We start from the raw sequence: 17,011 nt of genomic DNA, 5'->3' as shown, positions 1-17,011 counted from the left end.
AATGACTTTATTTTCACGCACAATTATTTTTTTGTGGAATAGAAAAAAATATAATTTAATACAGATAAAATGTTTAATAAATTAGATGAGCTGAAATGAAAGTAACTCCCGAAAATGAACACTCAGATTATAGTGATATATCTGACCTTGCAAACATTGTAAAGTATAGGTGTAATCTAGAGCCAATCGCGTTGATTTTTAACCCGAAGGTAATCTGCTATTGACACACTTGTCGAATTACTCAACAGAATGTGACAACAGTAATTAATGAGGCAGTCGAGACAGATCAGGTTAGTGCAGGTAGGCATGGACAGAGCACATTTTTGTGCCCTTTCCACCCCTTTATGTTAATCTATCCCTATATATAGTCTACCATTATATTTATGCAAATTAGGCACGTCTAATTTTCATTATTTTAATACAAAATATTTTTTACAAATACCTCATATCACTACAAAATGTATATATAATCTAAGAAAAAAAAGTGAAATCTGCTAATAAATTGAATACCCAAACTGTTATTATTTGTCTGTGCCATTAAAATGTTTTATGTGTCATAATTCAGTCAATATCTGATTCATTTTAGTTTGGAATATCTTCATCCATTGTCCAACTGTTGTTTTTATTACAATTCTGTGTGTGTGTGTGTCTGTGTGTGTGTGTGTGATGGAGATTGTGCATGGTCCAGACAGCCACCGCAGCCTCAGAGCCTGTGTGAAGCCGTCGGGGCCGTTCTAGAAGAAGTGCTGACACTCGTTTATTTTACACTCACACCCTTCATCCATATCTCCCTCACCGCTCCACACAGCACATGATCGTTCCGCTCTCTTAACTAGGCAAGGCATCCATCCTCGCCTCGCCTCGCCTTTTTCCAACATCTGCTATGTGTGTCTGTGTGTGTCCGGGGTCGTCTTTGTGTGTGTGGATAGAAACTGACTTCAGACAGCCACACTCTCCCCTCCTCAGTGACCACCTATCGCCTCGTGTTAATCATTGACGAGGGTCAGCCTCAACCCATTGCATTAATTAGCTCTACTTTTCAGCCCCATCTATAATTGATGAGGAGGAGAGGAGCTACAAATCACTCCAGGAGCTGGGCTCTGGGTTCACTCAAACAGCAGGGCGAGAGGGAGGGACGGAGGGGGGGAGACGGAGGGAGGGAGACACGGAGGAAGGGAGGAGGGACAAAGGGAGGGAGTACACAGAAGGGAAGGACGCAGGTTGGGAGGGAGGAGACACACTCACAGCATAGAGGCTAAATCAGTGGTGGTCACCACATTTGAGAAGACATTGCCTTTATAATAAGATGTATTATAGTAGCTATCTGCCCCAAAAAGCCTTTGACAATTAGAGGCTGAGCACTAATGGTTTTGTGGAGTTGATTCTGTCAGTCTCGGTGTCACGTCATGCTTCTCATTACCATACTTATTAAGATCAACCCTTTATCTGTGACTTTTAAAGATAATTAGGGGTTTTATATTACAACTATGATTTATTACAAGTCTGTGAAAAATGAAATATGCACTGTGTGCATGTACTGAATTCGTCAGGTACTGCGTTAAAGTGATTTATGGTACCACAGTAACAATGAGTTACTGGATCGTTACAATATAGTAATGAATAGATCAATGTGTTAGACTGGTGCAGATTGTACAGTAATCTACAATGGCTGGCTGTGTGTCTAAACAGTGCCATTGATAACGATATGGTAGGTATTTGAACATACACTATATATACAAAAGTATGTGGACACTCCTTCAAATTAGTGGATTCAGCTATTTCAGATGCACCCGTTGCTGACAGGTGTATAAAATCGAGCACACAGCCATGCATTCTCCATAGACAAACATTGGAAGTAGAATGGCCTTACTGAAGAGCTCAGTGCCTTTCAACGTGGCAAAGTCACAGGATTCCTTTCCAACAAGTCAGTTTGTCAAATGTCTGCCATGCTAGAGCTGTCCAGTCAACTGTAAGTGTTGTTATTGTGAAGTGGAAACGTCTAGGAGCAACAACGGCTCAGCTGCAAAGTGGTAGGCCACACAAGCTCACAGAACGGTACCGCTGAGTACTGAAGCGCATGGCACATAACATTGTCTGTTCTCAGTTGCAACACTCACTACCGAGTTCCAAACTACCTCGGGAACCAACGTCAGCACAATAACTGTTCCTTGGGAGCTTCATGAAATGGGTTTCCATGACTGAGCAGCTGCACACAAGCCTGAGATCGCCATGTACAATGCCAAGAGTCGGCTGGAGTGGTGTAAAGCTTGCCACCATTGGACTCTGGAGCAGTGGAAACGCGTTCTCTGGAGTGATGAATTACACTTCACCATCTGGCAGTCCCACGGACAAATCTGGGTTTGGCAGATGCCAGGAGAATGCTACCTGCTCCAATGCATAGTGCCAACTGTAAAGTTTGATGGAGGAGGAATAATGGTCTGGGGCTGTTTTTCATGGTTCAGGCCACGCCCCTTAGTTCCAGTGAAGGGAAATATGAACCCTACAGCATACAAGACATTATAGATGTTTCTGTGTTTCCAACTTTCTGGCAACAGGTTTTTAGTGTTTCATCATGACAACAGTTTTTTTATTTATTTAACCTTTAATTAACTAGGCAAGTCAGCTAAGAACAAATTCTTACTTACAATGATGGCCTAGGAACAGTGGGTTAACTGCCTTGTTCAGAGGCAGACGACAGAGTTTTACCTTGCCAGCTCGGGGATTCGATCTAGCAACCTTTCGGTTACTGGCCCAACGCTCTAACCACTAGGCTACCTGTGCACATGTCCCCCGTGCACAAATATCCAGGTCCACACAGAAATGGTTTGTTGCGATCAGTGTGGAAGAACTTGACTGGCCTGCACAGAGCCCTGACCTCAACCCCATCGAACACCTTTGGGATGAATTGGAACACGCCCAACATCAGTGCCCAACCTCCCTAATGCTCTTGTGGCTGAATGGAAGCAAGTCCCCGCAGCAACGTTCCAACATCTAGTAGAAAGCCTTCCCAGAAGAGTGGAAGCTGTTATAACAGCAAAGGGGGGACCAACTCCAATTTGCTTACCGCCCCAATAGGTCCATAGAGAACGCAATCGCAACCACACTGCCCTAACCCATCTGGACAAGAGGAATACCTATGTGAGAATGCTGTTCATCGACTACAGCTCAGTATTTAACACCATAGTACCCTCCAAACTCGTCATCAAGCTCGAAACCCTGGGTCTCGACCCCGCCCTGTGCAACTGGGTACTGGACTTCCTGAAGGGCCGCCCCCAGGTTGTGAGGGTAGGTAACAACATCTCCACCCCGCTGGTCCTCAACACTGGGGCCCCACAAGGGTGCGTTCTGAGCCCTCTCCTGTACTCCCTGTTCACCCACGACTGAATGGCCATGCATGCCTCCAACTCAATCATCAAGTTGCAAAAGACACTACAGTGGTAGGCTTGATTACCAACAACAACGAGACGGCCTACAGGGAGGAGGTGAAGGCCCTCGGAGTGTGGTGTCAGGGAAATAACCTCACACTTAATGTAAACAAAACAAAAGAGTTGATTGTGGACTTTAGGAAACAGCAGAGGGTGCACCCCCCTATCCACATTGACGGGACAGTAGTGGAGAGGGTAGTAAGTTTTAAGTTCCTCGGCGTACACATCACGGACAAACTGAATTGGTCCACCCACACAGACAGTGTGGTGAAGAAGGCGCAGCAGCGCCTCTTCAACCTCAGGAGACTGAAGAAATTTGGCTTGTCACCAAAAGCACTCAAACTTTTACAGATGCACAATCGAGAGCATCCTGTCGGGCTGTATCACCGCCTGGTACGGCACCTGCTCCGCCCACAACCGTAAGGCTCTCCAGAGGGTAGTGAGGTCTAAACAACGCATCACCGGGGGCAAACTACCTGCCCTCCAGGACACCTACACCACCCGATGTCACAGGAATGCTAAAAAAATAAGCAAGGACAACAACCACCCGAGCCACTGCCTGTTCACCCCGCTATCATCCAGAAGGCGAGGTCAGTACAGGTGCATCACAGCTGGGACCGAGAGACTGATAAACAGCTTCTATCTCAAGGTCATCAGACTGTTAAACAGCCACCACTAACATTGAGTGGCTGCTGCCAACATACTGACTCAACTCCAGCCACTTTAATATTGGAAAAATTGATGTAAAAATGTTATCACTAGTCACTTTAAACAATGCCACTTAATAAAATGTTTACATAGCCTACATTACTCATCTCATATGTATATACTGTACTCTATACCATCTACTGCATCTTGCCTGTGCCGTTCTGTACCATCACTCATTCATATATCTTTTTGTACATATTCTTCATCCCTTTACATTTGTGTGTATTACTTATTGGTTATTACTGCATTGTCGGAACTAGAAGCACAAGCATTTCGCTACACTCGCATTAACATCTGCTAACCATGTGTATGTGACAAATAAAATTTGATTTGATTTCATAGTTTTGATGTCTTCACTATTATTTTACAATGTAGAAAATAGTAAAAATAAAGAAAAACCCTTGAATGAGTAGGTGTGTCCACACTTTTGACTGGTACTGTACGTAATATACCCAAGTGACATGGGTGTACAGGGGTGTTGTGCTTGTATTACAGTATATACGGTAATACCTGAGAGAAAGAGATATATAGGGGTGTGCACTACATTATATAGAGTATTATAAACTGGGTGGTTCAAGCCCTGAATGCTGATTCACTGATAAGCCGTGGAATATCAGACCGTATACCACGGGTATGACAAAACATATATTTTTACTGCTTTAACTACGTTGGTTTATAATAGCAATTAGTCACCTCAGGGGGTTGTGGTATATGGCCAATATACCACGGCTAAGGGCTGTATCCAGGCACTCCGCGTTGCGTCGTGGTATATTGGCCATATACCACACCCCCCTCTGGCCTTATTGCTTAAATATACCTAAGTGACAGGGATGTACAGGGGTTCCTTGGAGTTGAGCAGGGTCAACTTCCCGTGTGGGTGGAGCCGACCCTCCGGCTTGCCCGCCTTGGCCCCGTCTTCTTTAGCTCCGCCCTTCTTGTCGTTTGTAGAGGGACCGTCCTTCACCACCTCTGTGTCGCTCAGACACTCAAAGAACTCCTCTTCGTTCTCGCTGTAGCTCCACGTGTCCCGTGACTTCCCAGGAGACACCTCTATCGCGCCCACCACCGTCGCCGCACTCTCCGGTCCCAGAGCTCCCATTCTCGAACCTGACACTTTTCTCTCCCTCTTTCTCCCTCCTTTTGCCATTTTCCTCCCGTCATCCCTCGCTCTCTTCCTCCCGGTGCAGCAGTTGAGCATTTTGGAGAAAGACACACAAGCAGCAGAGGGCAAGCTTTTGGGAGGTATGTGTGTTTTGCGCGCGTGTGTGTAATTCTACCTGGTACAACCTTATATCTTTGGCCCTTATCGAGCCATTTCTCCTCAACATGTCCCTGTGTCCCCATAATTCTCCTTATGGGCACACGGGGACAGAGAGAGAAAGGCGAGAGAGAGGGAGGGAGCAGCGGCGAGAGAGGGAGAGAGAGAGAGACTCAACAGCAACGAAAGTGAATGAGCAGCTCGAGAGAGAGAGAAGGAGGGCAGCGATGAGAGAGAGAGAGAGAGAGAGAGAAGGAGGGCAGCATGAGAGAGAGAGAGCGAGAGAGAGAGCAGTGAGAGAGAGAGAGCAGCGAGAGAGCAGCAAGAGAGAGAGTAGCAAGAGAGAGAGCAGAGAGAGAGAGAGTAAAAGGGCAACCAGTGAAGAACAAACACCATTGTAAATACAACCCATATTTATGCTTATTTATTTTATCTTGTGTCCTTTAATTATTTGTACATTGTGTATATATATATATATATATATAATATGACATTTGTAATGTCTTTACTGTTTTGAAACTGTTGTATGTGTAGTGTTTACTGTTAATTTTTGTTGTTTTTCACTTTATATATTCACTTTGTATGTTGTCTACCTCACTTGCTTTGGCAATGTTAACACATGTTTCCCATGCCAATAAAGCCCTTGAATTGAGAGAGTAGCAAGAGAGAGAGAGAGCAGAGAGAGAGAGTTGCAAGAGAGAGAGAGCAGAGAGAGAGGGAGCAGAGAGAGAGAGAAGAGAGAGAAGAGAGAGAGGAGAGAGAGAAAAGAGGGAGAGAGAGCAGCGAGAGAGGGCAGCGAGAGAAAAGAGGAAGAAGAGGAGAGCGGGATAGCAGAGAGAGAGAGAGAGCAGAGAGAGAGAGAGAGATGGAGATTGGCTGATAAGCCGTGGTATATCAGACCGTATACCACGGGTATGACAAGAGTAGCGAGAGAGAGAGGAAGCAGCGAGAGAGAGAGAGAGAGAGAGAGAGAGAGAGAGAGAGAGAGAGAGAGAGAGAGAGAGAGAGAGGGAGCAGAGAGAGAGAGAGAGAGCAGAGAGAGAGGGAGAGAGAGAGAAAGAGAGAGAGGGAGCAGAGAGAGAGAGAGCAGAGAGAGAGAGGGAGCAGCCAGAGAGCAAGAGCAGCGAGAGAGAGAGGGAGCAGCGAGAGAAAGAGAGAGAGAGAGAGAGAGAGAGAGAGAGAGAGAGAGAGAGAGAGAGAGAGAGAGAGAGAGAGAGAGAGAGCAGTAATAGAGAGAGAGGGAGAAGGAGCAGTGAGAGAGAGAGAGAGAGAGAGAGAGAGAGAGAGAGAGAGAGAGAGAGAGAGAGAGAGATAGAGAGAGAGAGAGGGAGCTTCGAGAGAGAGCCCATAAGGAGAACTAGAGGAAGAGAGCGAGGGATGACGGGAGGAAAATGGCGAAAGGAGGGAGAAAGAGGGAGAGAAAAGTGTCAGGGTCGAGAATGGGAGCTCTGGGACCGGAGAGTGCGGCGACGGTGGTGGGCGCAATAGAGGTGTCTCCTGGGAAGTCACGGGACACGTGGAGCTACAGCGAGAGCGAAGACGAGTTCTTTGAGTGTCTGAGCGACACAGAGGTGGTGAAGGACAGTCCCTCTACAGACGACAAGAAGGGCGGAGCTAAAGAGGACGGGGCCAAGGCGGGCAAGCCGGAGGGTCGGCTCCACCCACACGGGAAGTTGACCCTGCTCAACTCCAAGGAACCCCTGTACATCCCTGTCACTCAGGTATATTTAAGCAATAAGGCCAGAGGGGTGTGTGGTATATGGCCAATATACCACGACGCAATGCGGAGTGCCTGGATGCAGCCCTTAGCCGTGGTATATTGGCCATATACCACAACCCCCTGAGGTGACTAATTGCTATTATAAACCAACGTAGTCAAAGCAGTAAAAATATACGTTTTGTCATACCCGTGGTATACGGTCTGATATTCCACGGCTTATCAGCCAATCAGTATTCAGGGCTTGAACCACCCAGTTTATAATACTCTATATAATGTAGTGCACACCCCTATATATCTCTTTCGCTCAGGTATATTACCGTATATACTGTAATACAAGCACAACACCCCTGTACACCCATGTCACTTGGGTATATTACGTACAGTACCAGTCAAAAGTGTGGACACACCTACTCATTCAAGGGTTTTTCTTTATTTTTACTATTTTCTACATTGTAAAATAATAGTGAAGACATAAAAACTATGAAATCAAATCAAATTTTATTTGTCACATACACATGGTTAGCAGATGTTAATGCGAGTGTAGCGAAATGCTTGTGCTTCTAGTTCCGACAATGCAGTAATAACCAACGAGTAATCTAATCTAACAATTTCACAACAACTACCTTATACACACAAGTGTAAAGGGATGAAGAATATGTACAAAAAGATATATGAATGAGTGATGGTACAGAACGGCATAGGCAAGATGCAGTAGATGGTATAGAGTACAGTATATACATATGAGATGAGTAATGTAGGGTATGTAAACATTTTATTAAGTGGCATTGATTGAAAGGGAGCAGCGAGAGAGAGAGAGAGAGGCGAGAGAGAGAGAGAGAGAGAGAGAGAGAGAGAGAGAGAGAGAGAGAGCGAGAGAGAGAGAGCAGCAAGAGAGAGAGAGAGAGAGAGAGCAGTGAGAGAGAGAGAGAGAGAGAAGCAAGAGAGAGAGAGAGCAGCGAGAGAGAGAGCAGCAAGAGAGAGAGAGAGAGAGAGAGAGAGAGCAGCAAGAGAGAGAGAGAGAGAGAGAGAGAGAGAGAGCAGCGAGAAAGAGAGAGCAGCAAGAGAGAGAGGAGCGAGAGAGAGAGCAGCAAGAGAGAGAGAGAGAGAGAGAGAGAGAGAGCAGCAAGAGAGAGAGAGAGAGAGAGAGAGAGCAGCGAGAAAGAGAGAGCAGCAAGAGAGAGAGAGAGAGAGAGATAGAGGGGGAGCAGAGAGAAAGAGAGGGAGCAGCAATGAGAGAGAAGAGCGGGACACAGTGCTGCCTGGAAGCCTCTTCCTCTTATTAAAGTGATTGCCGTTAAAGAGGCTCTCACTGCTCTCCGCCTCGACTTTCCAGAAAGATATTACCTCTCTCTCCCTCTCACCCTCCCACTCTCCCTGTCTCTCTGGGCATCTTTATTACCACCTCCCTCCCTCCTTCCCTTTTTCTATTCTTCTCTCTTTCTCTCTCCATCCTTTCCTCCCCCAGGTGAGGAGTGGGTGGCTGAATAAGAAAAGTGTTCATGGGTCTAGCTGGGCTATCTGCAGACGTCTGGCAGGGCTGTGGGGCTAGTGCTCACTCTCTCCATCCTTCCATCTCTCCCTCTGCTCCCTGTCGACTCACTCGCTCGCTCCCTCTCCATCTCTCCCTCTGCTCCCTGTCGACTCACTCACTCCCTCATCATCATAAGACATTAGTATCCGTTGGCTGAAGCTCACCATTCTGTTCTGACGTTTTTAAATCATCCTCTCCAGGATCAATTTACACTAAATTCAGCTCTCTGAGGAGAAATGTACCAATTCTGCACTACAAGTATCTCTGCCAGACTAATATGCAAAACAAAAAAAAGAAAGATCCTGGTGTACAGTCGTGGCCAAAAGTTTTGAGAATGACACAAATATTAATTTCCACAAAGTTTGCTGCTTCAGTGTCTTTAGATATTTTTGTCAGATGTTACTGTGGAATACTGAAGTATAATTACAAGCATTTTATAAATGTCAAAGGCTTTTATTGACAATTACATGAAGTTGATGCAAAGAATCTAAATTTGCCGTGTTGACCCTTCTTTTTCAAGACCTCTGCAATCCGCCCTGACATGCTGTTGATTAACTTCTGGGCCACATCCTGACTGATAGCAGCCTATGCTTGCATAATCAATGCTTGGAGTTTGTCAGAATTTGTGGGTTTTTGTTTGTCCACCCGCCTCTTGAGGATTGACCACAAGTTCTCAATTGGATTAAGGTCTGGGGAGTTTCCTGGCCATGGACACAAAATATCGATGTTTTGTTCCTAGAGCCACTTTGTTATCACTTTTGCCTTATGGCAAGGTGCTCCATCATGCTGGAAAAGGCATTGTTCATCGCCAAACTGTTCCTGGATGGTTGTGAGAAGTTGCTCTCGGAGGATGTGTTGGTACCATTCTTTATTCATGGCTGTGTTCTTAGTGAGTGAGTCCACTCCCTTGGCTGAGAAGCAACCCCACACATGAATGGTCTCAGGATGCTTTACTCTTGGCATGACACAGGACTGATGGTAGCGCTCACCTTGTCTTCTTCGGGACAAGCTTTTTTCCGGAATCCCCAAACAATCAGAAAGAGGATTCATCAGAGAAAATTACTTTACCCCAGTCCTCAGCAGTCCAATCCCAGTACCTTTTGCAGAATATCAGTCTCTCTCTCCCTGATGTTTTTCCTGGAGAGAAGTGGCTTCTTTGCTGCCCTTCTTGACACCAGGCCATCCTCCAAAAGTCTTCACCTCACTGTGCGTGCAGATGCACTCACACTTGCCTGCTGCCATTCCTGAGCAAGCTCTGTACTGGTGGTGCCCCGATCCCGCAGCTGAATCAACTTTAGTAGACGGTCCTGGCACTTGCTGGACTTTCTTGGGCGCCCTGAAGCCTCCTTTTGTGGCAGGGCTGAAATGCAGTGGAAATGTTTTTGGGGGATTCAGTTAATTTGCATGGCAAAGAGGGCTTTGCAATTAATTGCAATTCCTCTGATCACTCTTCATAACATTCTGGAGTATATGCAAATTGTCATCATACAAACTGAGGCAGCAGACTTTGTGAAAATTAATATTTGTGTCATTCTCAAAACGTTTGGCCACAACTGTACAGGTAGCTTCTGCTATCATCATATTAATACATATTAATCCATTTTAATCCATTCTTCCTAAAAAATTAATTTCGGGAATTCAGATTGCTTTTGTGCTGGATTAATGCTTTCATGTAGCTATTATTCATGTTGGTGTGTTGGGCTTTATCAAAGACTTTGCAGAGTACTTTGCTGTTGTTGCAGGCCTTCAAGGGGGAAGAGGACATCTCTGACAAAGCCTATTTGGACTAAGTAAACAGATTTACTAATAATTATAGCGAGGTCTGTATCTATACAGTTGATAGACTGGACCCAACTGTGCACATATGGACCTCACTGCATTGATTACTGAGGTTGTTCACACAGTAAACTACAGACTATTAAAAATGTATGATCGGTTAGTTACCTGGAGTTTCTGGTGGAGGAGGAGACAGCAGCGGAGGTCTGAGGGACCACCGACCAGTCTGAATCAAAGGAGACAGCAGAGGAGGTCTGGGGGACCACCGACCAGTCTGAATCAAAGGAGACAGCAGTAGAGGAGGTCTGGGGGACCACCAACCAGTCTGAATCAGAGGAGACAGCAGTAGAGGAGGTCTGGGGGACCACCGACCAGTCTGAATCAAAGGAGACAGCAGAGGAGGTCTGGGGGACCACCGACCAGTCTGAATCAGAGGAGACAGCAGAGGAGGTCTGGGCGAACACCGACCAGTCTGAATCAGAGGAGACAGCAGTAGAGGAGGTCTGGGGGACCACCGACCAGTCTGAATCAGAGAAGGTGTGGGGGACCACCGACCAGTCTGAATCAGAGGAAGCAGGCATGATGATGATTCAGTGTACTGTCACAGTGTATATCCTAAACCTCATTATTGATGGGATTCCAGTTCAGGTTCAATCCAATGTTTTTCTATTACAGAACCCTTCAGGAATTGACTGGGTGGATGTCTGAGTAGATGTCTATTAAAATGGACAATATTCCATATGAACTTAAATGGATTTGATCCCAATCGATGCTGTGCTTGTTACTGTGTCCCATTAGGTAGCAATCAAAGGTGTTATAATCTGGGGTCTTATTCATCGGGGCACCCCGTAGCAAAAGGGAAAACAGAAAATATATAGTTTCTTACTGGACTAGTTCAATCCATTTTCTTCTGTTTGTTGCGTAATGAATAGGACCATGTTCTCACCAGAAGACTAGGTGGTCTAGAATTGGTCTTAATGATAAATCTGTTGTTGTTTCCCCTGTTGGGGAGTAATAGAAAGTGTAACAATCAATCAATCCAGCTAAAATCTGGTTCTTCTCACCCATAGACGAGGTCGTTGTTCTCCCAACGGTATCTCATCCCCAGGACAAACTTCTGCCAGAGGTGAGCCACGGCCCGGACCCCTCCATGGTAGAAGTTAACCAGACACAGAGCCAGGAGGTACGTTACACTGTTACTAGGAGCAGACTTCAGCTGGTTGTACAGGCTCTGAGGAGGGTGGGGGAGTACAATCATCACACAGTATTGCAGAAAATGACACTAATCAAATTCAGACATTTTCTTGACAATTGGAAATTGTATTTATGAGTTTAATCAGACAAGTTCAAGTATTTCTGTTTCTCCAATGGCATAACTACTGAACACAGCCCTGGAGTGCAGTGTGTCTGACACAGTGACTATTAAACACAGCTCTGGAGTGCAGTGTGACACCGTGACAACTGAACACAGCCCTGGAGTGCAGTGTGACACAGTGACTACTGAACACAGCCCTGGAGTGCAGTGTGACACAGTGACTATTGAACACAGCCCTGGAGTGCAGTGTGTCTGACACAGTGACTATTAAACACAGCCGCCCTGGAGTGCAGTGTGACACAGTGACTATTAAACACAGCCCTGGAGTGCAGTGTGACACAGTGACTATTGAACACAGCCCTGGAGTGCAGTGTGTCTGACACAGTGACTATTAAACACAGCCGCCCTGGAGTGCAGTGTGACACAGTGACTATTAAACACAGCCCTGGAGTGCAGTGTGACACAGTGACTATTGAACACAGCCCTGGAGTGCAGTGTGACACAGTGACTATTAAACACAGCCCTGGAGTGCAGTGTGACACAGTGACTATTGAACACAGCCCTGGGGTGCAGTGTGACACAGTGACTATTGAACACAGCCCTGGAGTGCAGTGTGACACAGTGACTATTGAACACAGCTCTGGAGTGCAGTGTGACACAGTGACTATTGAACACAGCCCTGGAGTGCAGTGTGACACAGTGACTACTGAACACAGCCCTGGAGTGCACTGTGACACCGTGACTACTGAACACAGACCTGGAGTGCAGTGTGACACAGTGACTACTGAACACAGCCCTGGAGTGCAGTGTGACACAGCGACTATTGAACACAGCCCTGGAGTGCAGTGTGACACAGTGACTACTGAACACAGCCCTGGAGTGCAGTGTGACACAGTGACTACTGAACACAGCCCTGGAGTGCAGTGTGTCTGACACAGTGACTATTGAACACAGCCCCGGAGTACAGTGTGACACAGTGACTATTGAACACAGCTCTGGAGTGCAGTGTGTCTGACACAGTGACTATTGAACACAGCAATGGAGTGCAGTGTGACACAGTGACTATTGAACACAGCTCTGGAGTGCAGTGTGTCTGACACAGTGACTATTGAACACAGCCCTGGAGTGCAGTGTGTCTGACACAGTGACTACTGAACACAGCCCTGGAGTGCAGTGTGTCTGACACAGTGACTATTGAACACAGCTCTGGAGTGCAGTGTGTCTGACACAGTGACTATTAAACACAGCCCTGGAGTGCAGTGTGTCTGACACAGTGACTATTGAACACAGCCCTGGAGTGCAGTGTGTCTGACACAGTGACTACTGAACACAGCCCTGGAGTGCAGTGTGACACAGTGACTATTGAACACAGCCCTGGAGTGCAGTGTGTCTGACCCAGTGACTATTGAACACAGCCCTGGAGTGCAGTGTGTCTGACACAGTGACTATTGAACACAGCTCTGGAGTGCAGTGTGACACAGTGATAGTGTGGTAAAGCACAGACAGCTGACCTACATAGTCGTCAGAATCCTTCTCTTCTGGTTCCCCGTCGCTGTGTGATGGAGCAGCCTTTCTCTCGCTGTTCTCTGATGACTGTTTACCTATGGCTGCGTCTGGGAAGAGATACTGACACCATACACACACAAATATAAGCTTACATACTCTCGTACATGGGAACATCCATTTTCTTACCTTGACACAAAACATCTCTGAAGGAACAATCCTGCTACGAACCGAGTGTCTGATTTGAATGTTTTATTTAACAACTGTCTGACTTACCACTGAGCCTCTAACACAGGGTTTTCTAAACCCGGTCCTGCCCTAGCACTACACAAAGCTTGATGATGTTGAGATTTGAATCAGCTGTGTAGTGCTAGGGTAAACAACAAAACGTGCGCTGGGGGGAACGCTAGGCCAATGGTTTGGGAAAACCTGGTCAAGGCCAATGGCAGTGTGAGCAAGTAGGGAATAAGATACTGCTTGAGCAATGGCTTCACGGCTGATCAAGAAGCTGTTCACACAGCAGGGCCAGTAACTGAGGAGTCTGGCTGAAGACTCTCCTGCTCTCCTCTTGTGTAGTACGATGTCAGCCAGCCTAAATCACCATATGCCTTTAGAAGGTAAGAGTGTGTGTGTGTCTGTGTGTCCGTTGTCATGCCTGCTCTCTCTCACCAGCGGTATAGAGTTGAGCACGTCATTTCTGAGCGGTGATTCGTCAATGCGACGGTGGCGGCGTTAGCGTTAGCGGGCGCTGTGCACCATGTTGGAGACAGACAGCTTGGGGATGGGCACGGCTGTGGGCTCTGTCAGTTTAGACAGGGCTGATGTCGTCTAATGAGGAGAGAGTGGAGGGGGAGGGACAGAGAAGCCATTCACAGGGAGGGTGTGAGGGTGGGCTCTGACTGAGAAGAGAGCGTAATTCTCCCTTCACAAGCAAACAACAAGCCAAGAGTCCAGAGTGGCTTCTACTTCCCGTCATCTGCACTGACGTCTGCACAAATCCCCTGAGGGAATACACCATATTGGTGTCCAAATCACCAACAAACTAACATGGTCAGTGCACACCAAGACAGTCGTGAAGAGGGCACAACAAAACCTATTGCCCCTCAGGAGACTGAAAATATTTGGCATGGGTCCTCAGATCCTCAAAAGGTTCTACAGCTGCACCATTGAGAGCATCCTGACTGGTTGCATTACTGCCTGGTGTGGCAACTGCTCGGCCTCCGACCACAAGGCACTACAGAGGGTAGTGCGCATGGCCCAGTACATCACTGAGGCCAAGCTTCCTGCCATCCAGGGCCTCTATACCAGGTGGTGTCAGAGGAAGGCTCTAAACATTGTCAAAGTCTCCAGCCACCCTAGTCATAGACTGTTCTCTCTGCTACCGCAAGGCAAGCAGTACCAGAGCGCCAAGTCTTGGTCCAAGAGGCTTCTAAACAGCTTCTACCCCCAAGCCATAAGACTCCTGAACATCTAATCAAATAGCTACCCAGACTATTTGCATTGCCTCCCTCCCCCTTTTACACCACTGCTACTCTCTGTTTTTATCATCTATGCATAGTCAATTTAATAACTCTACCTACATGTACATATTACCTCAATTACCTTGACTAATCAGTGCCCCCGCACATTGACTCTGTATATAGCCTCGCTATTGTTATTTTACTGCTGCTCTTTAATTACTTGTTACCTTTATTTCTTATTCATATTTTTTTAAACTGCATTGTTGGTTAGGGGCTCGTAAGTAAGCATTTCACTGTAAGGTGAAACCTGTTGTATTCAGCGCATGTTACGAATAAAATGTGATATTGGAAAATTAAAGAAAGAGATGTTAAGACTATTGAGATACACCCCAGTAGCCATAAAACACATTACCTTCCTCCTCAAATGGACCTCTTCCCAGAATCTCCTCTGACTCCTTCTTGGAGCACAGCTTAAAGAACTCTGTCAGGAATTCACCTGGGATGGAGAAGATGATATCATCACTAGTTACCATAGCCACAAAGTCATAAACCCACTTATTTCTACAATTTATCTTCTTAAAATGTGATTTTAAACCTACTCCTAACCTAAACCCCTAACCTTTACCAAACTGCTAACCGTTTGCCTAACCCTAACCTTAAAGATGCACTATGCAGACATTTTTACTTTCATAAATTTCTAAGATATAGCCAATTTTGACTTTGTGGCTGTGGTAGCAAGTGACAACCAGAAGATTACGTTTATTTCAAATTCAAAAAGCTTTTTTTCCCATCAAATTTGACATTGAGTAAGTCAACATCTGAGTGAGCCTTTGGAACTCCCTTTATATACATCTGATGGATGAGGGAGCATTTTAAACCACATTACATGGACACTCATAATATTCTATAGGATTTCTATAATGTAGGATCAGTATTTCTGTGAGGGGGGTCTAACTCACCGAGCAAGCACGTGGGGTTGTCTGTGCTCCTGACTCGGACTGACAAATGAGGGGCCTGGAGTGGGTCCAGGTCACTGTGAGGTCACACAGAGAGCACATAAGGTCAGACCACACAGGGGAGGGAGGTAAACTGGCCCTGGATCAGATCAGTGGTTCACATTTACCATTATAGTAAAGATTAGGCCTGAATATAGGCTATTAAACACGGGGCTCTGGCGGGAAGAGAAGAGTCATTGTTATTGTGGTTGACTTTACAACCAGATATTGACCTGGTGTTCATTTAGAGACTATATAGTGGAAAGTAATTACCTGATAATTATCTATTGACTTTTTGCTTTATTTTGGATCCTTGAAATAAGAACCACTGAGTATCAGTTACCATATAATATCTATTACCCAGTCAGCCAGTCAGTCAGTCAGGGAGGGTACCATTTCAGTTGACAAGTTGACCCGAGGCAAGTCACATCTTCTCTAAAACCCCAAAATATAATATCTAACATTTCTACCCCAGAACGCCCTAAGGGGATTCACCAATAAATACAACCAGCAAAATAAACCCCAAAACAGTCTTTGAAAGAGGACCATCTTGTTTTTGACAGGCTAATCTAAATGTTTCTGCATCCAGGTGCAGAAATCTCTGATTCCCTTCAAAGAAACTCTTTATACAATGGAGCTCAAGCACATTTAGGATGGAGGGACTTGAAGAAAAACACCGTTAATATGAAGCGATGGCTCACTGAGCACCATTTCATCACTAAACTGAAAAGCGTAAAATCATTCAGCATGAATTAATTTCAGCTTTAATGCAGTTGAACGAGCGAGCGGTGTTGCTGGGGCTGAGGTACTTGTTATATCCTCTCCCACACACCTCCTCCACAATCGCCCTCTCAACACCTACACTGTCTGGCACACAGGATATTAATATGGGGAACAACCTTTCAGTGTTCCAAAGGTATGGAGAACTTGTTTTACTGACCTGGATGTTCTTTCTTTCTCTCCCATCTACCTCAATGCTCACTTGCTTTATAAGCTCAACCAGGATAGGGATTCTATTTATTGAAAATGACACCTCTATATTTGCTGTCATTTGGTAAGAGGATAAACAATGTTCTTGATAGATCGTATCTCAGGCTGTTAAGATGTTCCATCAATGTGTGTCAACCAGCAGGTCAGAGGGGAGGGATGGAGTGTGGTGGTTGACACTCACGAGTACACATCGTTATCCACCATGATACCTTCTGTCAGGTGGGGCCAGGTGGTCAATAGGTGAAGCTCACTGAGACAACAATGAAAGAAAATACTTTTTTTTTGTTTTGCTTTATAAACGTCTCACTATAAGATACAGTTTGGTCAATA

General features: G+C 45.8%; 1 pseudogene; it reads right to left on the bottom strand.

The window, feature by feature from the left end:
- The window catches only part of LOC118386433 (rab3 GTPase-activating protein catalytic subunit-like), a 78,879-nt pseudogene that overhangs the window by 51,397 nt on the left and 10,471 nt on the right, over positions 1–17,011 (bottom strand).

Source organism: Oncorhynchus keta, chromosome 7, assembly GCF_023373465.1.
Source record: "Oncorhynchus keta strain PuntledgeMale-10-30-2019 chromosome 7, Oket_V2, whole genome shotgun sequence".
In the NCBI taxonomy this organism is placed as follows: domain Eukaryota; kingdom Metazoa; phylum Chordata; class Actinopteri; order Salmoniformes; family Salmonidae; genus Oncorhynchus; species Oncorhynchus keta.
This window is presented reverse-complemented; position numbering and strand designations above follow the sequence as displayed.